We start from the raw sequence: 10,607 nt of genomic DNA, 5'->3' as shown, positions 1-10,607 counted from the left end.
CATGCTTGACAATGACGCCAGTGATGTAGGTGTGGGAACAGTCCTGTCGCAGCCCAATGGGAAGGGGAAAGAGTGGTGGCCTATCACAGTAGAGCCTTGAGTAAGGAAGAAAGGAACTACTGTGTGACTCGGAGATAACTCCTGGCAGTAGTACAGGCCGTAAGGCATTTTAAGCCTTACCTGTATGGAAAGGACTTCCTACTGAGGACGGACCATGCATCCCTCCGCTGGTTGCTTAGCTTCAAAGAACCAGAAGGGCAGGTAGCCAGATGGATAGAAGCCTTGCAGGGATTTACCTTCAACACAGAGGACCGAAGAGGCAGCCGACACAACAATGCTGATGCTCTCTCCAGACGCCCCTGTTCTGATCAGGTCTGCCGCCATTGTAGCCGGTTGGAGACTCGAGAACAGCAATGGGTGGATCGTGTCACAGTGCGGACACTTGTGGTCCCAAGTGCGCCACTAGAGGAGATGTCACCAACCAAGATAGGGGAACTCCAACGTCGGGATAGCCACCTGGGACCCGTGATACATTGGCTAGCACATAAAGAGATCCCAAGTAGAGAGATGGCAGGTCCCCACTCCCCCACCACCAAGGCATTGTTGGGACAGTGGAACTCACTCATGCTTCATGAGGGCTGCCTCTATCGCGTGTAGGAAGAGCCAAGGAGGGGAGGCAGTATGTGGCAACGTAGTTGTTCCCCATGCACTACAACAGCAAGTGTTAAGCACAGTTCATGGCCCCCCTGGAGTGGGACACTTCGGCATTACCAAAACTCTGCGGTGGCTGCAGGAAAGATTCTACTGCGGGAGGTGCCGGCAAGACGTGGAGCGGTTCTGCCGTAACTGCAACACCTGCAATGCAAAGAAGGGGCCAGCTGGGCAATCCCACCCCCCCTGCAGCAATACAGGGTGGGGGCGCCCATGGAAAGAATAGGAGTGGATGTGGTTGGGCCATTCCCCGTGACATAGGATGGCAATCGTTACATCCTCACAGTGATGGATTATTTTACCAAGTGGCCAGAGGCCTATGCCATCCCTGACCAATCTACAGCCACGTTGGTAGACTGCCTCATTGAGGGGATGTTTACCCGGTTTGGGGTGCCAGAGGAATTGCAGAGTGACCAAGGGCGCAATTTTGAATCCCAGGTGCTTGGGGAGATGTGTTGGCGCCTTGGGGTGCGGAAGACCAGGACCACTCCCCTACACCCTCAAAGTGATGGCCTGGTTGAGCGGTTCAATCGGACCTTGGTCACACAACTAGCCATGCTAACGGCGAGGCATCAAAGGGATTGGGACCGCCATCTGCCCCTGGTACTCATGGCATACAGGTCGGCCATTCAAGAGTCTACGGGGTGCACCCCAGCTGCACTAATGTTTGGTCAGGAGCTACGGACGCCTGTGGATCTGGTCTTTGGCAAGCCGCCAAACCCACCAGTACAAGGGCCGCCGGGCCAGGACTATGTAGACGCACTACAGGACCGGATGAGGCTACTCATCAGCTGGCTCGAGAGAATATGGCTTCTGCAGGGGAGCAGAAGAGAGCCTATGATGTACATTGCCACCGCAAAGAGTACCAGCAGGGGGATAACGTATGGGTGTATAACCCACAGCGAAAGAAGGGACGGTCCCCAAAGCTGGACACAAACTGGGAGGGGCCCTGCCTCGACCTGAAGAGGATCGCAGAGGTTACCTATAGAGTGAAGCTCCACAGCCGCCCTCGGATAGTCATCCTTCACCAAGATCGCCTCGCACCTTACTTAAGCCAGGACAGTGACCAAGCCGGGACTGAAAGTGCGGTGGGAGGAGGTGGGGTGTCAGACTCCTCTTCCTCTGTAGACCAGGCTACCGGGGTCCAGGGAGGGGGTAAGGACACTGCTGGGTCAGAGCCAACCTCCCTGGATGTCAGCAAGGAGCTACCATCAGAGCACCTTGTTTTGGACCAGGGAGGGGGCGGGGACACTGGGTTTACAGAGCTGCCGTCCCTGGCCACGAATGGAAACAGCGGTGACGTTGAAGGTGGGGGCTCAGACCCAGCGGATGCAGAGCCGCCCCCGTCATCCATCAGCAGCCCGCGGCAAGGAGCAGCCCGGGATGGGAGAGGTGCTCGGCGGAAGAAACCCTCATGGTGGATGGACCCATTCACATGGGATTTGGGTTAAGCCAACGGGACGTTGGTCTTTTAAGGAAGGGGGCAGTGTGGCGAATTCTACTGGAGTGTTGCTGCTCGAAGTCAGGGGGTTCATTTGCATATTACCCACGATGCAACTGAAGCGTCAATGTTTTGGTTATGTTGTGGGATATTGAACATGTTAAAAACGGGCATATCTGTTGCAGATAGCGGGGATGTGGTGGAAGGTAATGGGGACGTTAGGAGAGAAGTTGTATTAGACAACATGCTATTTCCCACCAAATAGATAAGGTCGCTTCTGTGGCCAAGAGAAGAAGATGAGCTGAGACCGATACGAACTTGGGTCTGTTATGACTAGCTTGGCTTGCGGTCATTTAAAGCTTGCTTGTTAACTCTGAAAGGTTGGCTGAGAAGTCCATTATTTGACCACGTCACAGTATACAGCGGCGATGGTAATGACCGTAAGCTCCCTGGGCTGGTAAAAAGGCCTGCACTGAATCATAAGGAGCTCCAGATCAGCAGAGCAATGGCGTACAACGATCTTTATATTGTTGCACCAACAGTTACTGACATAAATACTCAAACCTCCTCCGCGGGTCTTGCCGGAGTCCGCTGTCCTGTCGGCACGGAAGGCTGTGCGGCCCCGCTAGCTCGACTGCCGAGTCGGCTATGTTGCTGTTGAGCCAGGTCTCCGTAAACATCAGCAGGCAGCAGTTCTGCAGCCTTTTCTGAGAGGACAGCCTGAGTCTTGTCTCCTCCATTTTGTTAGCTAACGACCGGACATTAGCCATGAAGATGCTGGGGAGGGAAACTTTGAAGGGAACGCTAGTTAGCTTAGCATGTAGCCCGCCTCCTTTCCCCCTCTTCTGTTTACGTTGCCGACGGGGGGGCAGCATTTTCGCTGCGAGGCCGGTGAGCGGATAATATTGTAGCGAATTCGGGGGACAACGCAACCACAGGAACTGCCGCGGCCGGGACGCGAACCCGTATCGCCCGCACCGCAGGAGGCATCGCTAACCGCTCGACTAAAGGGTCAAGCCAGCGTGTCTTCTTATCCGTGCACGTTACACTATGTCTGTTAGGAAACGACTGACACCAAAATTAACATTTCAGCAACTTTAACACTATTTTTAAACAATTTAAAATCGCCGCTGTCCAACACATGTAAATACTGCAACACCTCGGTGGTAGTCATGGGGAGTCAGTAACCAGACGTGGTTGGATATCATCAAAAAATCAAGTTTAGACTGTTACTCTGCAGTGGAGAGCGCTAGTGTGTTTCTAGGATAGAGCAACGAACTTCACGAAGGAAATGATGCGAAAACACGTCATAAATAGTGACATGACACGCACGATCACGCGCAAATTACGTTCGGTCATTTTGACCGCTAATGGTCGTTTTAGGTAGATCTTATCATAACTTCCCTTTGTGCAGTTGATCTAAAAATCATTTCAATGCAAATATAGGCAATTTTATGACCATTCAGGGAGCAGCAGGTTTGTATCTTTTCTTTTCCCCCACAAAGTTATTAAAACTTTGAAAATCCAAAACGGTCAAAATGACCTGCTCAAATTAATAACAACATAAGAAAATCTCACTCTAAATAGAAGTATGCTGTGTTATAACGTATACGCAGAGCCTACCCTTCCGACTGCAAAAGTAGGTGAGCTTGTGCGCTATGTGGCGTTTCGCTCTTAGAAGTTTAAGGACATAAAAGGACAAGTATATAATATAGCCACACCTTACATTTTGATTGACATGTAACTTCGAAATGGAAAGGCATATCAAAATTCTTTCGACAACTTTTTATCAGCATTGTCTGGAGATGACGCATACCAAATTTCATGCTAAACGGATGAACAGCCTCCGACTAGTTCATTTTACTTGCTCTTCCGGTTTTTTTGAAAATGGCGGAAAATTTGGAAGGCGGAAATTGGCAAGAATGGGTGCGTTAGATTCAGGAGCTTGCAAGGAATTAGAAGAAAAAAATAATTTCTCAAAAATTCCATACAGAGCCCAAGATATGACCCAAAACTTAAATGCGCTTATTGTGACGCCCTGCAGAAACAACAATAATAGAATAAAAAATAAAATATAATAATAATCCTTAGAAAAACAATAGGGGCTCCCGCAGCTGTGGCTGCCTGGAGCCCCTATCAGCTGCACATACTCGTTATTTCACATCCTTATTATTGTAGCAACAACGGATAAATAGACTCGCTAGCCCTTGGCTAACGGGCCGGACCCTTTAGTCGACTTGTTAACGTTGTCGCCCGTGGTGCGGGAGATCCGGGTTCGTGTCCCAGCTGTGGCGGTTCCCCGGCTGCCCCTTGAATTCGCTACAGTGGTGTCAGAAGTGGGATGGTGAGTCCGTGAGGCCATCGGAAGCGCGTGCACCCAGAGGCGTGAGGGAGCTGATATGCTGAAGCGCCGGGACGCGCTTCCCGAAGGAGGGGGTGGTAGTGTAACGTCCACGGATGACTAGACTCGCTAACCCTTGTCTGGTTAACGTAGTGTTGCAGGCCCCGGGTTGCGGTCATGCAAGCAGATTATATTCCCTGTAATACGGGAGAAATAAGTTGACAGAGAAACGTATTGTAACGTGCATGGATAAGTAAGAGACGTTGGTCCTTGACTAACGGGTCGGACCCTTTAGTCGACTGGTTAACGTTGTCGCTTGCGGAGTGGGAGACACGGGTTCGCGTCCCAGCTGTGGCGACGGTCTCCCAGACTGCCCTCCGATCGGGGTGGATTCCACAGGAACCGCCGCGGCCAGGACGCGAACCCGTATCGCCCGCACCGCGGGAGACATCGCTGACCGCTCGACTAAAGGGTCAGACCCGTCAGCCAGCGTGTCTACTTATCCATGCACGTTACACGTCAGTGTCTGGGGAGGTCTTCTGTCACACGTGGATCTCCTAACTGATTCATTCGGAGGAGTCACAGGCCTGTCATTACCACTATCTTCACATCTGACCTGTTCATCTTCATGTTCTCCAGTATGATCAGGTTCCACAGGGACGGATTCATAGTCGGGTTGTCTCTCCGGTAGTCCTGGAGTGGTTGCTCTTTCAGCTGTAATGACTACACTAGGCACCAGTCTAGCCTCTCTTGCAGGTGCTGTAGGCCTTGACTGTCCAAATGGTCTTGGATCCGGGAAACTCACTTTGCTCATTTGGGGTTCACAGGTCGGTCTCACACTTGGCATTTGAGGCTCAGTCCGTGTTGGTACTCTTAACCAGTGTTGTACTCTGGGAACTTCATCGTCAAAGTCTGAGGACTCACTGCTTTGAGACAACTCCACCTGTCTGTGTTGTCTGCCTTGACCTTTGTCGTTTTGTTTTTTATTTTTATTTTATTTAACCTTTATTTAACCAGGAGGATCCCGTTGAGATTACAAACCTCTTTTTCAAGGGAGATCTGGCCAAGATAGGCAGCAGCAATTAGAAAGCAGAGTTACAAAATCACACAGTTGCAAAATTACGCATTTGAAAACACAAACAAAGGACAAAAAAAATTAAGAAAAAAGTAAATTAAAAGCAAATTATAAAAAACAAGTACATGTTTTGAAATCAGCTTCACGTACTCTCAATTTGGATTTAAAACGGCTCAGTGAGATTAACTCTGTAAATTTCCAGTCATTCTGCAACATATTCCAGGTTAAAGGTGCAGAATGAACAAAAGCCTTTTTACCCAGTTCAGTGCGGGCATACGGAACAGAAAGCAAGACATAGTCAAGACAACGAAAGGAGTAAGGGCCAGCACTTCTCAGGGCAATTCGGTCACAAATGTAGGAAGGCAGTAGACCGAGGATTGCCTTATATATAAATGTATACCAATGACTGAGCCTTCGGGGGGCCAGAGCAGGCCATCCCACCCGAGCATACAACTCACAGTGATGTGTCAATGATTTGCAATTAGTAATAAATCTCAAAGAAGAATGGTAGGCAGTGTCTAATGCATGGAGACATTGAGCAGAATCATTCATATACAAAAGATCTCCATAATCCAACACAGGTAAAAAGGTGGCAGCAACAAGTCGCTTTTTTACATTTAAAGAAAAACACAACTTATTTCGAAAATAAAAACCCAGTTTCAACCTCAGTTTTTTCACAAGATTCTCCACATGTGGCTTGTCAGTGAGGGAGTCATCAATCAGGACACCCACGTATTTGTACACAATGAGCACCTCTATTTCATTTCCCTCTGAAGTGGTAACTGAACGGATAATTTGTGACATCTTCCTAGAATTTGAAAACAGCATAAGCTTAGTCTTATCAGCGTTTAGAACAAGTTTCAGCTGAATAATGAGTGCTGGACAGCTACAAAGGCTTTCTGCAGGGATTCAATGGCCTGAACAAGAGTAGATCCACAGCAATAAATAACTGTATCATCAGCGTAAAAAAGAAAATTAGTATCTGACACATCAAGACCCAAGTCACTGAATAAAAGGGGACCACAGGGGGGATCCTGCGGCACCCCCCTGTGGACAATAACAAAATCAGAACACAGATCCTAATGTGTAGTGCACTGAGTTCTGTTACTAAGGTAATTTGAGAACCAAGTGACTGCTTGCTCTGAAAATCCTGAAAGGCGGAGTCTACATTTTAAAATACTGTGGTCAACAGTGTCAAACGCTTTTGACAAATCAATAAAAAGTGATGCACAGTGTTGTTTCTTATCAAGTGCAACATAAATGTCGTTAACTAACTTCATTGCAGCTGTGATGGTAGTATGTTTTTTTTCTAAAGCCTGATTGATATTTCGATAGGATGGCATTGGAGTGTAAAAACTCCCTTACTTGCTCCCCCACAAGAGCTTCAAGAATTTTGGCCAGCGCAGATTGATTCTATATTGGTCTATAATTAATTAAAATCGCTGGATCACCCCCTTTTAATAGAGGGAGAACAAAAGCTGATTTCCATACCAGGACAATTTCATTATTTTCCACTGTAAGATTAAAAAGGTATGCCAGAGGCTCTGCTACAAAATCAGCTGCCAGTTTCAAGAAGTAAGGTTCAATTTGATCAGGTCCAGAAGATTTTCTTGGATCTAAAGCCTTAAGGGCACTATAAACTTCCTGAACAGAGAAAGGTACAAAGTTGAAAGGCTGACCACCATACATTGAGAGGTCTGCGAAAGATTTCACAGAGACAGATACAGAGTCAAAGAAAGAGCCAGAAGATACAAAAACGCTCATTAAAACAGGTGAGTACCTCCATTTTATCATAGACGGGAACAGAATCCTTTAAAACATAGGTAGGAAGCGCTTGAGAGCTTTTGCTCACAGAAAGAGAATTAATAACTTTCCAAAAGTTTCGAGGATTATTTAGGTTTTCAGTGGTGACAGACAAATAGTATTCTGATTTGGCTTTCTTAATAAAAGAAGAGCATTTGTCTCTTAGTTGTCTGAAAACAAGCCACTCAGCTGAGGAACCTGATTCCTTGCCTTTGCCCAAGCCAGATTACGCACATGAATAGTATCTGCAAACTCTGGGGAGAACCAGGGGTTATCTCGACCCTTTACCCTCTATATTCTTAATGGGGCATGTTTATTTACAATTTGCATAAAACCATCCCTAAAGAATGTCCAAGCTATCTCGACATCAGGGATCAAACCAATTCTTTTCCAGTCAAAATTAGGCAGATCATGACGATAGGCTTGTTCACTAAAGAGCTTGAGATTCCTTTTATGAATAATGCGAGGCTTTAATTTGTGCACCTTAGTGTTTCTAACAGCAGCAACAATACAGTGGTCACTTAAGTCATTGCAAAAGACACCCAGAGCTGAGAATTTATAAGGAACATTTGTGAAGATCAAATCAATCAAAGTGGACTTCTCAGGGCTTTTAAAGTTTGGCCGAGAAGGTAAATCGACCAACTGGGTGAGATTAATGAAATCACAGAAAGATTTAAAATCATCAGAAACTGGCTTAAGCCAATCCCAATTCAAATCACCAGCTAAAACTAGTTCACTATAGTTCAGTCTGGACAAAAATGTACAAAGATTGTAAAGCCTCCTTGGAGGTGGATGGAGGCCTGTAGCACCCAACAACAGTTAAACAAAGGCCCTTAGCAATTTCCACATTTAATGCCAACAGTTCCAGTTGTTTGCAGATGGACTCAGACAGAACTAACAAAGCATCAAATTTTGAATTAACATAAATAGCAACACCACCACCTTTCTTTGGCCTGTCGACATGATAAACAGTGTATCCAGCCATGTAAATATCTTCATCAGCAATGGATTTAGTCAACCAAGTTTCAGAAATTACAACAATATCTGCATCTGTTGATTTAGCCCAGATCCTGACCATGTCTATCTTGGATAACAAGTTGCGCACATTAAGATGAACAATTTTAAGCCCTGACAAAGAATTAAAATCAGATGGAGTCTGGATACACTGCAACTCAGGGCCGGGGTTAGGTTGCACATTACCAGATGAAAGTAATAGTAAGACAATCAATAGTCTCTGTTTAGCAACATTACATGTAGAATCTGACATTTGGTATGTTGAAGTCAAGCAGGATCTCTCACGAAACGTGAGATAATTATGCAGTGCTAAAAGGCTTTGGAGGCGAGGTAAGTCTCTTGGCAGATCAGTTAATAAGATCTTGTCCTGTGCCAAGTGAATTGGTGGATGCACAAGTTGTACAGCAGCCAAAGAGCAAGTGCATCTGTGAGCTATGTCCAGCAGAATGCATACATTATTAGCTGTACTCACCCAGGAACGATTGTTTGCCCCCGAGTCCCACACAGTCAGTAATAGAAGTAAAGTCAAAAGAAATTCTATTGTCCATAACACTCAACACTTATCAATGTAGAGTGAATAGAAAGCAGCAAGCTACACAGGCCTCAGTGTGGTATAGATGGCTCCAGCAGGCAGCACAGGCCTCAGAATGGTGATAAAGGCTTCAGCAGACAGCGCAGGCCTCAGAATACAGATAAAGGCTCCAGCAGGCAGCATAGACCTCAATGTGGTGTAGATGGCTTCGGCACACAGCTCAAGCTAGATTAGCCAAAGTAGCTGAGATTACTGCTGCAGATCCAGGCTAAAGGCAAGCCACACTGCAGCAGGAGGTCTCTGTGTTGCTGACTTGCTGTGTGTCTTGTTGCTATGTTCCTGCTACAACTCTAGGCTAAGAGCGAGCCAAGATGCAGCATTTCCCTGGGTCTCAGGAGTTGGAGGACAGGCATTCAAAGCAGATGGAGTAGGCCAAAGCCCTCAAAAGCAGCTCACAAGGGTAACTGAGATAAATATGTCCGAGCCCCATAAACTTATATAATACTTAAAATAAGTTAACAATCCGCAACATAAAAGAAAAGGCAATTTTTCAAGATTAAAAAAGCACTAAAATCATTTTGTGGCACCGGCGGGTGCCACAAAACAGCTTTAGGTTGGTCTTCTTGGTGGGCAGCAGGTCGTGAAGAGTCAGCAGTGTTCGCTTGGGTAGTATTGTTCTCGCTGCTGGGACTGCTTGTTGCTATCACTTTGCCAATGAGTTCAATACTGCCTAAAACAGTTAAGCTAGGCAGGGTCACACTGTGTTTGGAGTGATTTGACACAGGTACTCTGACAAAGGGTTTGTCCGTCTGGTGAATCTCTACTAGTCCCTCTCCAATGCTCAGCAGTTCCAGCAGTACATTGTCGAGTTTGGGCTCAAACAGTGCAAGCGAGTCAGAAAAGCTAATATCTGTGGGCACCGGGCACTTGACATGAGCTACTTGGCCTGGACGAATAGTGATTTCCTTCAAGCCTACCCTCACCATGGCATGTCGTTCCTCTTGATTCTTTTTGAGATGAGACTGATGATAGCCTCTGCGCTAACACTGTCGATTTCCATGGCCCCAGCGAGGGGGTTGGTGAGAATGAACATGAGTTTAGGCCTGCTCTCATTGCTCTTAATGAGTTCTTGAATTACATTAAAGCCAACTAAGGGTCCGTCTAGCTTCAGACGACTCACTAGGAAGGGTACACGAATGGATAAGTCTGGGTCATCATCACCTTGAAGGTTTAACACCACTTCAACCCATCCGTCATATGGCACTTCCTCTCCCGTGACAGCAGTCACATCAAGGTCTTGATTGAGGAGTTCGCTGAGGGGCCAAACATCTTGATGTGGTAAGTACCTATTCTTCCAAATGCGGTCAAGGAGGCTCACATTGGCTCCAGTATCCAAAAGGACAGTGACGGCGTAGCCAGCCATGTTACATTTGAGTAGAGACTTTCGGCCGATGAGTGGGGCAACCCTCTCAGTTGGCTGGACTGGGTTATCACTCTTAGCAGTGACACGGGAGTCAACACTACCTGAGGCTTCGTAGGGGTGGGACTTATGCTTGTGGTCAGTCAAGGGTGGTCCAGCTCCCTTGACTGATTCCCATTTCCCGACTGTTTATGCTTCCTTAAATACCCTATAGCACGATGGCCCTCTTCCCCGCAGGCAAAGCAGTGATTGCAGTCCAGATGACCCCGT

The sequence above is a fragment of the Lampris incognitus genome, chromosome 8 (genome assembly GCF_029633865.1).
Source record: "Lampris incognitus isolate fLamInc1 chromosome 8, fLamInc1.hap2, whole genome shotgun sequence".
Taxonomy (NCBI): domain Eukaryota; kingdom Metazoa; phylum Chordata; class Actinopteri; order Lampriformes; family Lampridae; genus Lampris; species Lampris incognitus.
The sequence above is the reverse complement of the archived record's forward strand: the minus strand, read 5'-3'. Positions refer to the sequence as shown.